Source organism: Lates calcarifer, linkage group LG23, assembly GCF_001640805.2.
Source record: "Lates calcarifer isolate ASB-BC8 linkage group LG23, TLL_Latcal_v3, whole genome shotgun sequence".
Taxonomy (NCBI): Eukaryota; Metazoa; Chordata; class Actinopteri; family Centropomidae; genus Lates; species Lates calcarifer.
This window is the reverse complement of record NC_066855.1, coordinates 4,933,292-4,947,165: the sequence shown is the minus strand read 5'-3', so window position 1 is coordinate 4,947,165 and position 13,874 is coordinate 4,933,292.

Here is a 13,874-nt window from a genome sequence, read left to right as displayed (position 1 = left end):
CAGAGGCCGCAAGACAGATACCAAAGAGCCCCACTGGGCATGTGGGTGTCATATTTCCCTGCCACAATATCTCAAACTGTAGGAGGTCCTTTTGCAATGCAGGCAGAGGGAAGTTAAAACAATGATGTTGGGATGGAATATTCTATTCTGGATGGGAGACACACACACACACACACACACACACACACACACACACACACACACACAGACACAAAGGAAAAAGTGATACAAGTTTTCATCTGTATGTGTCTCCAAATAGGATACATATGTCAGGAACTATATTGAATCATCAACTCCAAATTACTTTTAGAAATGTGTGGTATATATGTATTTCACTGATGTGTTTTTCTGAAGAGAAATGTAACTAAAATGGTGATTTGGTGTCTAAAGTTAAAGTTTTCTTCCCATTCCTCTCTGAATGTGGTTTCCAGTTGACCTGCAGTCTCTTCAGATGGTTTGACGCCGGTCTTCCCCAACATCTGGGAAAGTTAGTCAGTGCTTTTATTACATTGTCTTGTCCTTTCATCCCTGGTTTTCCTCTTTTTGCTCCTTTGCTTTATCTGCACAGCAAATCAAATGCTTAGTAAAGGCTAAAGTTTTAGGATCATCCACTTTCTAAAGTATTCTGAACACTTTTTGTTGTCATTCTTATAATACTAACTATGTTTTGTAAAACTGTCTGAGTCATGCTGAGCACTTTGATTTCTCTTCTGTACCATCAGTAAACTTTTAAGTTATAGACAGCATCTAAGAGTCAAAATTTGAGGCTAAAGTCAGCCTCTGTTGCAAAGTGAGCTTGCAAGGAATGATTGGGGGGGAAATGAGCTCAGAAATCCCGTCTGGAAATGTCGTTACTCCAGCTGCTCTGCCGCCCCTCTGCAAGCACTCATAAATACTGCGGCCTACAGAGATGTTCACATGTGAGGAGAGCGGTGGGGAAAGTAGGAGGCACAGCTGAGTAAAAGAGAGGAGCGAGAGCAAGACAGAGCAAGAGAGACAAACAAAGAGAAGCGAGGGGAGGAAAAAAAGAGTGTGAAAGAGTAGGAGGAGGCACTGGATTCAAAGCAAAAGTGGGAGTTTTACTTTCCATATTCCATTATGTCTATAGAACTAACAGATAGAGAAAAAGGCTGAACAGACAGCAGGTAACCTCAAACTAAGGGAGACTGGAGATGGAAATAGGGAAGCCTGTAACTATGTGGGGAAAAAATTCCCATCTGTCGGATGACTCATACTCTCCCCTCAGCCTCAGAAACAAAAATTAACAACGTCCCAGTCTTACTGCAAAGGCAGTGATACCTCATGCCTCATTACCCAAAAATATTTGAATACATTCTTGATCTTTACATTTTTTTTTTTTTTAACATACATTCTTAAACTGTTTCTGGAGGCCCTGTCAGTCTGTCATGTGTATTACACCACAGTGCTCTTGTATTGAGACAAACTGTTGTTATCAAAATTTTTGGACTGAGTGGGTAAATATTAATAAAACCTGTTAATACTTCTGATTAAATAGTAAATAAATGACTGGCCTGTGCTACCTGTCCCAGGTCTTTACTGTGAGACAGTAAAATACAAGCTGGCATGTTATCACAGTCTTGGCAGTCTGCATCTTGTGTTTTCTCTCTTACTAACTTTCCCCAATACAGACTAGCAGAAGTTAAAAGCATTAGTCTACCTGGCAACAATGCTGTCCAAAGATGTGGTTATTTTGCTCTTTTGTGTCACTGCAGAGAAGGAGAAAGATAGCCGTACATAAAATCCAGCAACTTTCTTTGTGAAGGATTCAGCTCCTACTCACATGAAAGCATCGAAACATGTATTCAGCAGTGATTTTAACCTTTGTTGTTACACACAATGACAAACAAGTTCTCCACTCAATTCATAAAATATATTACTGTATCACTTGTGTAGTTAAAACTCTGACATTTATATAGTCAAATTGCATGATGTCGTTTCATTTTATCAGCTCCTCTATTTCAGACACTCCAACCACTTAAACAAGTATGTAAGTATATGTACTTCTAAACACAAACAGTCATTTAATCTTCATCTCACTAGCACAGGGTAAATTTTCTGGGAGATACAGGGGACCAAAGTTACTTTTCTTTTCAGTCCTACAAAGTAAAAGGCTGTTGCGTTCAATTACACATTTAGTTTCATTAATTCTCAAGCCAGAATTGTTTGCTTCCTTAGGGGTTGGACGACGAGACTGTTTACATGTTCATCTCTCTGTGTTGTTAGCTTTTGATACCTGTAGCCTAGCTTAGTGCAGGGGCTGGAAGCAGGGGGGATCAGTAGCTAGCCCTACCTCTGCCAAAGATGCTTTCCATCAGCTCCAAGTTATATTTTGTGAATTTAACGTGGGTAGAAATGCGACTTTGATTTCTTTATTGAACAGCAACAAGAGGACGAGTCTGCAAACAACATCTCTGAAGTACTGTCCTCACCGCGAAGTTAACGGGTAAATTACTCTCGGATATTTTGGCTAGCAAGCTAGGTAACCAGAAGCTGGTTTTCTTCTGTGTTTTACTGCTTTGGCGTAGACTCCTTCCCCTTGGGTTCAGTATTTAAACTAAACTTTGGCTAAACCAAACACACCCATCTTCTGTATCAGCTTTGTTGCTTACTATTATCACGAAGGAAACTGACACGGGTGAAAGTGAGCAGCAACAATCAAAAGTGAAGATAAAATATGCAGTGTAAAAACGATAAATAAAACAACAGTATGTATGTACGTAAACAGTACCATCCTGCACATTACAAGTTGAATTTTAACGACAGTTGTCTAATAAAGAGCAGGTGTGCCAGTCGTCATTTTATATGAAGATATACAGTCTTTCAGTAGCTCCAGGAATTATAGGGAGTCTAAAGCACTTCCCTGTAATGAGCATCATGCAATTGTAGGCTGAAAGAAGGGAGTAAATGTTTTAAAAGGTGAGCCTGCTGCAACTTCCTCGACCAGCCTCTTTACTTTGCACAGTATCTTGTATCATCCATCTCTCACTAAGACAGCAAATAAGTATATTTCTCCAAATTTTTTTATGTTTATCTAAAATCATACTCAGCTATGCATACCCTTGTACACTGCAGGTGATAATGATAGTAATTCATATTAGACCCAGGTATTCAGCCATTAGACCCTCACCAGGGCAGATCCTCATATATGGCTTTATTATTATGAATGATAATAATACTTGCAAGTGTGCAAAGCCCTCCCTTCTTCAGTTGTTGTTTTAAGAAATGCACAAGACATAATGGAGAGGTAGACTTGTTTTCTGCCTCACAGAGACTTAGTTAAAAAGGTTGGCATCAGCTTTATATTTGTGTGTTAATTAAAGTGCACAGAGCTACCTTTTCTCTACATTTCTCCATTTTGAGCCTGCTTAAATGTTTCACTTCACTCTAGAGGACACACCGATCTAGCAGTCATATTCATCTGTGCACCATATGTGATATCACATGTAAATGTAGCTGTATGGAGAGGAGCAAAAGCTGCGAGCTTCTGAAAATGCTAAACCACTTTCATACTCAGAAAGAGTCATGTATTAGTTGGAAGAGTAAAAAACACTGGCTAGAATGTAAATTATTAGATAAAGATTTCCTCATTATCTGAATATTGAACAAACCGTGCATGTCTTGTGTTTGCAGTATTTCTAATGGAACATGTGTCTCATCCTTTTAAAAGGCTGTGAATCACTTTTACCTGATGGCAATCTCAGTAAAGGGCAAAATGCCTCTCTTCACACTCTGCCAATGTTGTTTTCTCAAGGCCCCCAGCTCCCAGCGCTTGACATTACATCAGGACACGGCAGTGACGGATGAAAAGATGCCTCTTAGCTTGGGCTTGCAGGACTCCCACCAGGGCAGAGCAGGAAACCGCAGGATTAAGGCTGAGGTAAACGACACTCTGTGTGTTTGTGTATGTTATTTATGTGAGAGTAATTTGTGTTTTTAAGGTTGAGATGCGACAGACTGGTGGGGAGGTTGCTTAGATAAAGTAATCTATTATGAATTATTCCCACATCAGGAACTCACCTTGCTTACTGCTTCTGTAGCACTTTCTCAGAGTCTCAGTCATCCTGATAGGTGAGCAGGTGTGGGTGAACTGTTATAGTTAGACCTCTGTTTTATTTGTCAGCGACATCGACAGTCATCACTGGAGGAATTGTGTTTTCCGGTTTTCCATCCGTCCATTCCCGTTCCCAAATTTTGCACAAATGTTCACCTAGACTGAAGGATGACGTGATTAGATTTTGGTGGTCAAAGGTCACTGTGACACACACAAAACACTCTCTTGGCCATAACTCAAGAATTCATGTGCTAATTATAAGAAATTTGAACACAAATGTCTGATTGGATGAAATGATGAAGTGATGATATTTTATACACAACAGGCGAAAGGTCAACTTCACTGTGACATCATAATACTCTGCAAAAACATTTTTTCTGGTAATAATTCGACACCCTATAACTCAGAAACTGGAGGAGGGATTGTGACCATATTTTCTGAAAACTTGACCTGGTTAGAGAGGCGTACAACGGTAATTCCTAGCTTGAATTCTCTATATTTGTATGCATTTTGAGCCATGCATGTAAAACTGGGAGTGGTGGGAATTTTTATCTAATGATCTGAATTTCTTTGTCAGTAGTGAAGTTAGCATGATCATCAGTTCATTAATTGGAGCATGTAGTACTGTAGTTTCATTGCATTTTCCACTTTTTAAAGGAACTGATCCCATAGAAAATATATGATTTGAGCAAAGCTTAGTCACCATTCAGCAAAACGACTGCATGCTGACACATAGGAAAGGAATCCACAAGTTGCTCAGACTCTAGATCGATAGGAAAAATTGTAAAATGCCTCAAACATCCACAGTGTCGGTTGAATCATCTGAACAATGTTGCAGCCTTTTTCTGTCTGAATAATGATGGATGGATGGAATTTGTACTAAGGTTTTCTTAAAACCATTTTCGCACCCATCTCAGCTTTGTAATTAATTATTCTTCTGTGCTGCCTTTGGAAAGTTCTGTCTGTTTTGAAAAGAGGAAACACTAGTGGGAAATGTCACTTCTGAGCATGTGCAGTAGATCTCTCAGTGCTCCCTTAGATCGAGCTCTCAGTCCAGCCCGAAGTTTGCTGAGTACTTCAGAACAGTTGAGAAAAAAAAAGTGACCTCAGTACAAAAGAATGCAATGTGGTCTGTTCTCCCTCCCCTAACATCCAGCACAGGCAAAAAAGACTTCTCTTAACCCACTGTTTAGCAGAGGGAGTGTATATGGCTTGAGCCATTTAAACGGCCACATAGCCGCCCTGTGCTCCCTCCTTACTCTTCTTCCTCCCTCATGTTCAACTCCTCTTTTCATGGGGAGGATGCGAGTAAAGTTGCCACGTTAAACGCTCTCTCTCTCTTTCCTTTTGCAACTGTTCTCACTTTGCAAAGAGATCTTTAAGAAAACAAATAAAGTTGTTGCTGGCAAACATCCTTGTCATATACAATAAAAGCCATGGTTGCTTAGTTATTATAGCTCGCAACGACATATAAAAGCTTTGCCTGCACTCTTGTACATGTACATGTTTTCTGTCCAGGGGCTGTGAGAATACCATTTATTTGAATCAAATAAACATATTCTGATCTTACTTACTGATAGCAGTTTTTTAACTTCCTTTTTGCCAGGCCTTGCCTCTCTTTTTTAATGGCTTGTGTACAATTGCATGCAGTGGTGAGAGTTATCCTTGCCAATCTTGTTCCTTGCCTATTTTGCCTGTTCCCTTTTGTGTTTTACAGCAATGGAGTGGATAAATTGAGAGCAAGCTGAGTCAGTAGAGTTGACTGACTTTGACTTAAAAATGTGGTTGTAGCAAATATATGAGAGACACAAAGAGAGGATGATAGAATTCCAAATGATTGCCCCCTTTACCAAGTTGAAGTTATATTTGTGACTGTATGTCGTCATTTGTGTTTTTGTGCAACCTAAGGTCCCAGCTCTACAAGAAATGAATCTCGTCCTGATTGTTGTTGTGGTATTAGTGTATCTGATTTTGCTGCGTTGAGCTTCTACAGTGGAGGCCTAAGGAGAAGAGATTTCATGCCTGACGAGGTATCCTGGTGCCAGCCACATGTTCAGAAACCACGGCTGCTGGAGGAGGAGTTTAGATTTATGCTCGCCTCCTGTGTCACCCTGAAAATGTGGGGCTAACAGCTTTCAGATGTTGGTCATGGAGGAAGTATGGAGGATGGTGGTGGTGGGACTGGAGGGGTGTGTGTTTGGATTGTGCTTTGCAAAGTATAGTAATGATCTATTCTAATGTAGGCATTTTGAATCCACTGAAAGTAGCTGCAAGGCGACGGCACATTTGCAGTGTTGAGAACCGAGTGCAGTGTGGCAGCTATGACAGTATGTCAGTCATACATTGTGCTGTGTAAAGTGAAAATTTCCTTGCCCTCAGTGACATTTGATTCCTTCTTGCTAGATTTAATACTTGTCATGTCATTTCTACTCTTCTATAGCCATGTCAGCAGGTCTGTGAGTCTGTACTAGGAGACAGCAGTTGAACTAATTGCTAATGTCCGCATGCTAACGTGCTCACAATGACAAGGCTAGCATGCTGATGTTAAGCAGGTAAAATGTCTGGTCATTGAACGTCCAGTCAAAATTGTATTGTATTGTGGATTGTACCATTCCCTTTGTTAGGGTAAGTGAAGTTTGACCTGCTGGTGGCACTACATAAAAAGTCAGTGAATCACCAAAGTCATTAAAATTCAACCTCTTGGTACCTTGAACATCTGTATAAAATTTAAGAGAAATTCATCTCACAGTTGCTGAGATATTACAGGACTGGACCAAAGTGGTGGACTGAAATATGATGCATATTTTCTCACCTGTTTCTATATCAAAAGCTAATCAAGAAATCAGCCACTGACTTTGGCCTGGGTGCCTGTCAGAGTCAAGTGATAAATACTTTGTGACAGCTCAAGTAATGCTTCCTCCCATTATTCATACTTAGTGACAGTGAGGGCTCAGGCCATTCCCACCCTGTGCTATCATTAAAACACAGCACTGTAATTTTTTGCTCCATTCTATGCACCTGCACATGTATGCAGTTACGTTGCATGGACACCTGGATAGCTTGGAAACCAGGTGAGCTTGCTGATCTGCACGCAGATTCTCCCATTTTAACTATGCAGTGTGGCAACTGGAATTTTAATAGAGTCTGCATTATTCCCTGCAATTCTGCATTTAACTGCTTCTGTTAAAATGTAAAATAAAGACAAAATAGTCTTCCTTGGCACCCCAGCTTCCTGACATGGTCTGCCTCCTCAAGTAACAATTTCTAATCATTCAGCTGTTCCCGAAACATTTGTTGTAGTGATCGATTGAGTCTAAATAAGCCTTGTCTTTGAGCTGTCTTATGCTGCAATTGGAAGTTTCTATATTCTCTTATCCTATCCTAGATTGATCTTCAACACCACAATTACATGAATTAAAATGCAATAAAACTCATTATCTTCAGATGAGTAAGTCACGGATGAGAGGGCAGTAAGCAAGTCTCACAGTGACTGAGTGCCAGGCTTTTAGCATTGCACTGAGACTTGAGCTCAATAAACTCTCATCCTAAAATAAATGCAAAATTAGAGGGTTATAGAGTGGAGAAAAAAAGGCCACTGGGCTTGGTTCTTGGCCCCACGCACTCAGCCGCTGTGCAGTTTTCTTTCCTGTCTCCTATTATTCCTGGTCTTCTGCCTGGATGAGTCAAGAGAGGGAGAGAGTCTCAAGAAAAGAAGAAGGGAGAGAAGGAGAAAGAGAGGGTGGAGGGGGAGGTAAAACAGAGACAGACAGACAAAGAGGCAGGAGAAAGACAGAGAAGATGGCAGGGAGAGGTGGAGGGAAAGGAACAGACTACAATGTCTCCTTCAGTGTTTAAAAGACAGGATTTGAATGACAGTAAATGTAGAAAACTTGGGAGGTGTTCAAGTGCAGCCATTTTGTGAGAATTCTTGTTTTGATCCACACTAACATTTAAAAATGTGTTTTAAAAGCTCAGCTCAGTGTGTAACAAATGCTTGTCTACAAGCAGTTTTTGGACACCAAATTCCAGGTCTGATGAAGAATTTTATTCTGCTTGTCATGGGACAAAACAGTTAATTCTGATTTATGGTCCAATCTAAGCAAAATGTGCAGCAGAATCCATTCATTTCAGTGGAATTGCCATGATGGGTGGTTTCTTTGTGTTGGTACTGGAAAATGGAGGAAGCTAGCTAGTTGTGTTGGACCCATAACTTTTGTTTAACCCTCCTCTGTCAGAGTATAAAGTGATCCACAGGAGAGAAATGGTTTGAAGACAACTAAGAAACAAGAGTCAATCACACAAATATGTGCGAACTGTGTGAACTCATTGTCCCATTGGTGACCATGCTAATGAGAGTGCAAACTGACAGCAAACTTACTAGATTGGAGAGCTTTAGTAACTCTTAAGAGATCTATTGTGAATGAGTTTGACAAGTGTTAGCATGTGCCCAGCCCTGACAGATAGATCCAAGATGGAAACTGTGGGCTCCCATTTTATAGTTGCTGTTGATATTAATTGGGATCTCCATGATCCATAGAAACCAGAAGTCATTTGACAGACTGGAAATATGGCAAACATAAAGAGAACCAATTTTTCTTGTCCCTCACCTAAACATAGATTTGTTCCATCCCACGCTGGATATGATCACAGGATATGAACACAGATAAAGAAATCCTCCTAAAATTTTTCCAAACACTGGGCTCTTCTGCTCCTCTACGCTGTCTTCTGATTAATTTCTTTTCCAGTCACATTCTTGTAAAATGTGTTTTAATGGCTGTGCCATGAATGTGTCCAAAGAGTGACAAAACCAGATGTTTTTGGACGCTGGTGCTGCAACCTGAGCGAACATAGTCTCTGCAGCAGCCAACTGTTTGATCGATATTCAAACTGAAACAAGTGTCTGGTTGGAAATCTTCCTCAGTGAAGACTAATGTGCAATATTCTGTGTGTGCTCTTCACAGTTTTATAAATTTAGCTTTAACTCTGCGCTTTTTGAACACATCACATCTGTTATCTTTTACTGTATCATAAAAATGTATTTTAGAACCTTGGCCATCGTAAGGCTACATCAAAGACCAGCTTGTTTGTTTGAAGGCAAAAAGACGATTTTACATGAGTGCTTATTAGAGTAAGTTGAGATTCATATGCCAGGGCCCTCACAGTGGCAAGTCCACTGTTAAAAAAGGCTCTTGTTGCCATCATTATTTACTAACTGAGAAGATCAAGGGCTTTTTAATCGAGGTGTTTCAGCACCCCTGGGTGTTTTACAATAGCTCTAGTGCTTCTGTTGTTTAACTAGGAGCCAGAAACCAGTTTGTGGCCCTTGCAAAATGTACAGTAGGGGGCTGAGGGTCTCAAAGGCCCCTATTGAGGGCTGCATTGTGATGTTTTATGGTAATGGAACATTAGCATGGAAAGGTGCCACCCCTTTCTTCATTGTTGTTGCACAACTAGGCTTTTACTGTATCCATGATGCTATATGATAGACGAGCCATCTTCTTTAACAGAAATGTTGGTATGTTCAATGTGATGAATTTATGTTACATTTTTGGCGTAACATATGGTGAAATGGATAGGCATAAAGATTTCTGGAAACCTGACAAGCTTAACAAACCAGAAAATTGCAGGCTCATATTACCTGTGCAAGATGTGGAATCTTGAAGTAATTTCTTTCTTAGATTATTCAGAAGCTTCATTTATATTTGGCAGTTGTCTTGAGGGCAGTCACTTATGTGTCAGAGGGCATAATTGCCATTGTGTGCAATTTTGTCATGAACGGGCAACCTCAAAGACTCTCTGATTGAAAAGCTTGTTGCCATTCACCACCTCCTTAAACCAGCAATTGTGTGGGCAAGCACTTGCCTTTTTACACATGAAGACATGGAGCAACATCAGCTTTTCAGCCATCATGTCTGTATCTACCTAATATAAATCTTATATTCACCTTCTCTCTAACTCTGTTTTGGTCTCCACCAATTCCTGATGAAATATCTCTCTCTTTAGTATCTAAATGCGGCATTGTGTTCACCAGCTAGTTGTTAACTTTGTCTGAAAAGAAACCTGCCTGCTGCTGCTAGAAAAGCTATGAGACATAAACTGGTACATTTCTACTAATTTCTATAGTTGTGTGATCATTCATTCAGTGTCACCAAATAAATACTGTATGAGGTGTCCTTTGTTGAGATATAGCTGACAAGATTGCTGATGAATAAGACCGAGGTGGTGCGGCAATTAGTCAACCGATCAATTAGTCAATCAACAGACAAATGAGTTGGTGACTATTTTTGAAAATGCCAAACATTCAGTGGTTTCAGTTCAATCAAATGTGAGACTTTGCTGCTTCTTATTCACCTTGCTTCATCGTAAATGGAAAATCGTTGGGTTTTGGACTGTTGAGAAGAACAAAACAAGGCATTTGAAGATGTAATTAGGAGCCTGAGAAACTGGTTATTTTTCACTGTTTCCTGACGTTTTATCGATTAAACCATTGAGTACCTAATTGAGAAAATAATCAGAAGATTAAACTATAATGAAAGCAGTTGTTCGTTGCAACTCTAACTGAATTTAACATAAGTGTTAACTGACATCCATGTTTAAGCTAGAGCAGGACTCTGACTAAGTGAATGTAAACTGACTGGCATTAAATCTAAGTAGAATAATGTTTATGGTCTTTGCTACCTGTGCCAAAAGCACTGATTGTTGCCATGGGGCTTTGCTGGTAATTCAGCAGTTTAAGCTCAAGCCAGGATCAGGCTCCCTGGTAATAGGGCTCCATAAAGCTGCCTGCTTCCCCTCAGCTAATGGATAGCATACGGCAGGTAGAGGGGTAAGGGTACCAAAGGTGGGGTGGCAGGTTTTACACAGTTTCAGATAGGAGGAGTTGTTGTGCTCTTAGTCAAACCATGGATGTGTAAACCCTGACCCCCTGCCTGTCACAAGCCTCTAGAGAGAGGGGGCTGCAGGTCCATATGTGGAACACAGACAGCTGGTAATTAAGCTTTATGAGATGCTGACGTGACTGTGTCCTTATAACCAGGTGTATTGTTTAGCTACCTATTGTATAAGACAAACTCTGACAGTGAAAAGCAGCTCTGTAGTTCAGTATTTTCAGAGTGTGTCCTATCAAACCAGATCCAAACATGAGAAGTTAAAGTCTAAACGCCTTCTGTCGGTGATCAAGAGAAACACAATTTATGTGATGCTGGCAGCTGATCACGTTAAGGGGGAGGGGTGCCCTCATTCAACTGGACAACACCTTAAAGGCTAGATGCACTCTACAAGAATTTGACCAGATTTAGCTCCAGTGAGGCCGTCCCACATGAAGCTGGGTTAAGATTCCACGTCACAGCTAAGATGGAGCACATTGGTGTCAAAGTTTTGACTTTGATGCAAGTTTGGCACTTTCTACTGAGAAATCTGACTGAGATTGTTAAATTTTGTGATTTTCATACTACCTTTGTTTGTATTTTCTGCAGATAACAACTGATTTGTGAGCTTGGGATACGTTAGATAAAGATTTAGGCTGATGTTGAAGTGAATTTATGGGGTGATTTTATTGCATTTCATTGCAAGTTTTTTTGAGATGTTACAGGTGTCAGATACTGAGATCATCCATCTGTAAACGTTGTACATTGTAGTAAAGCCTGAGTGTTTCAGCTGGGACACAGACTTTGTGACTCTTGGAGGAAATACCATGGAAGACATAGAGAAAAGAAGAGAACAGACGCTCTGAGCCAAAGGGGTTAGGGATGGTAAGACAAAACAGCAGCTTTTAAGGTCTCCACGTCACATGTTTAACTACAATAAGCACTGGTAGAAAGTCTAGGGTGCGTTGGGAGTGGGCGGGTGGGGGTAATGGATGCTCAGGCTCTGATTGGCTACAGCCGGTTGCCCATATTTAGATTAGTGTCATGTCCCTCCCTGGTTTGTGTTCAGCTGTGCTTTGGAATGAAAGGCAAGATGTCTGGTTGCTCTCTCGTTCCACATCACATCATGGAAACTCACTGAGAGCTCGTTCACTGGCTCTGAAATGCACCTTTCTTTTTCCTGGCTTTTGATTGGTGATGTAGATAGAAATCAAAGCATTTATCTGTAACAATTTAAGGGTCTGTTTTTCCTTGTAGCCCCAGAAAGTCAAGTGGTAAGACAAAGACTGGGTAATAGTGACAAAATCTGGGGGTTAGCAGTTCTAGCGTCTGATTACAAAGAAGGCATTAGTCCCCAGTTGTCTATTAACAGACTGGGACGAAAGACTCAGCCCTGTATTTCCTCCATCTTTACTTTTGCTCTCCAAAGATCACTGCTTAGATACAGATATGTTAAAATGAAACGAGACAACCAAGAACAGACAGACTCGGCATGCCTTGCTGGCCACCACTGGCCATTTGTCAACCCTGACGTTCTATGTCATTGTGTTTGCTTCCCATATTATCTTTTTTTTCCTCTCTGTCCACGTTTGCAAGCAAAAGAGTTTAAAAAAAAGAAGAGGAGGAGGTGCTCCTCTTCGCCTGTATCAACTTTTCATTTCCCAGGCCTGCCACATCAACAAAGGGAGTATACTTGGCTGAGGCGCAAAGAGGAGGAACAAAAACAGTGTCAAGACAGAAAATGTAGAATCGACCACAGAGGGGGGGAAAAGGAAAGTAAGGGAAGGGAGGAAGCAGTCCATGGCAAAACTGAATTTGTATGGTGATGGTGGATGAATATGCATTTATTCCACCCTCTGACACAGTTAACACTACTCATAGTCCCAGTTACTAGTGTTGATGCTGCCACTGTTAAAGCTAAATTATGTGTGCAGAGCTGCAGTATGTCTTAGATTATACCTTTTTGAAAATTGATATGAAATTAAAGAATCTTAATCCAAAAAGAAGAGCAGAGCTCTACAGTGTTTTTTGATGAAGGAAACATTTTTGTGAGGCAAGGTCTGAATGGAATGACTCATCTTTGCAGTGCACCAAATATCTGACTTCATTTGAAACAGATGGTCTTAGTTAAAGCACATTGTCAAGTTCAGGAAAGAAATTGATGGTCCTGTAACACTTAATAATAATCTGCTACAAATTAATTTCTGAATGTGTGGGATGTGTTACGTCCCTATCCCACATCCACCTACATACTGTTCAGTGGGTGCCTGGCTAGGATGTTAGAGGAAATGTGGGTATATCAGGTTATCAAGGAGGCAACTCCCAATGTCAGGATCACTTCAATGTGTGACTAGTGGTTACAGAGGTGAGACTTTTCATTAGGTTTAATGGTTATTCTTAACCTGATAATGACAGCGGCCACCCACATTTAAGACAGGATCCACAGCTTCCTGCCCTTTTAAACTGCTCTTACTCTAATGACTGCACTTAAGCTGCAGAGCCACCTGGGTTATTGTTAGGCATAGGAACAAAATTTGCTTTTAGTATTCCCTTTTTTAAATTCTGTTTTCTAGAAAACCAGAAATAGACATAGGTCACAGATGACAAAAACTGCTAATTTACATGTTAAAAGCCTGTAACCCCTGAGATTGCAGAGGATCTAAACCTCCAGAACTGGACTCCTCTCAGCCCACTACCTCTCCTTCAACATGTCGAGACACTCGAACAGTCTGCATTCCTACTCCAGAACAGTTTTTCCTGGAGCTCAGCCGCTTAACAAGACACCATTACCAAACACAATCTGCTTTCCGTATCATGTGCAATAGAAAAAGTGATGTAATTTAAAAGTATCTGTCTGGATGTTGCTGTCTGTGCCCCCCTTTTTGGGCTCACCTTGCAGTTGTGGAACCGTGAGAATTTATTTACCAAAAAAATGG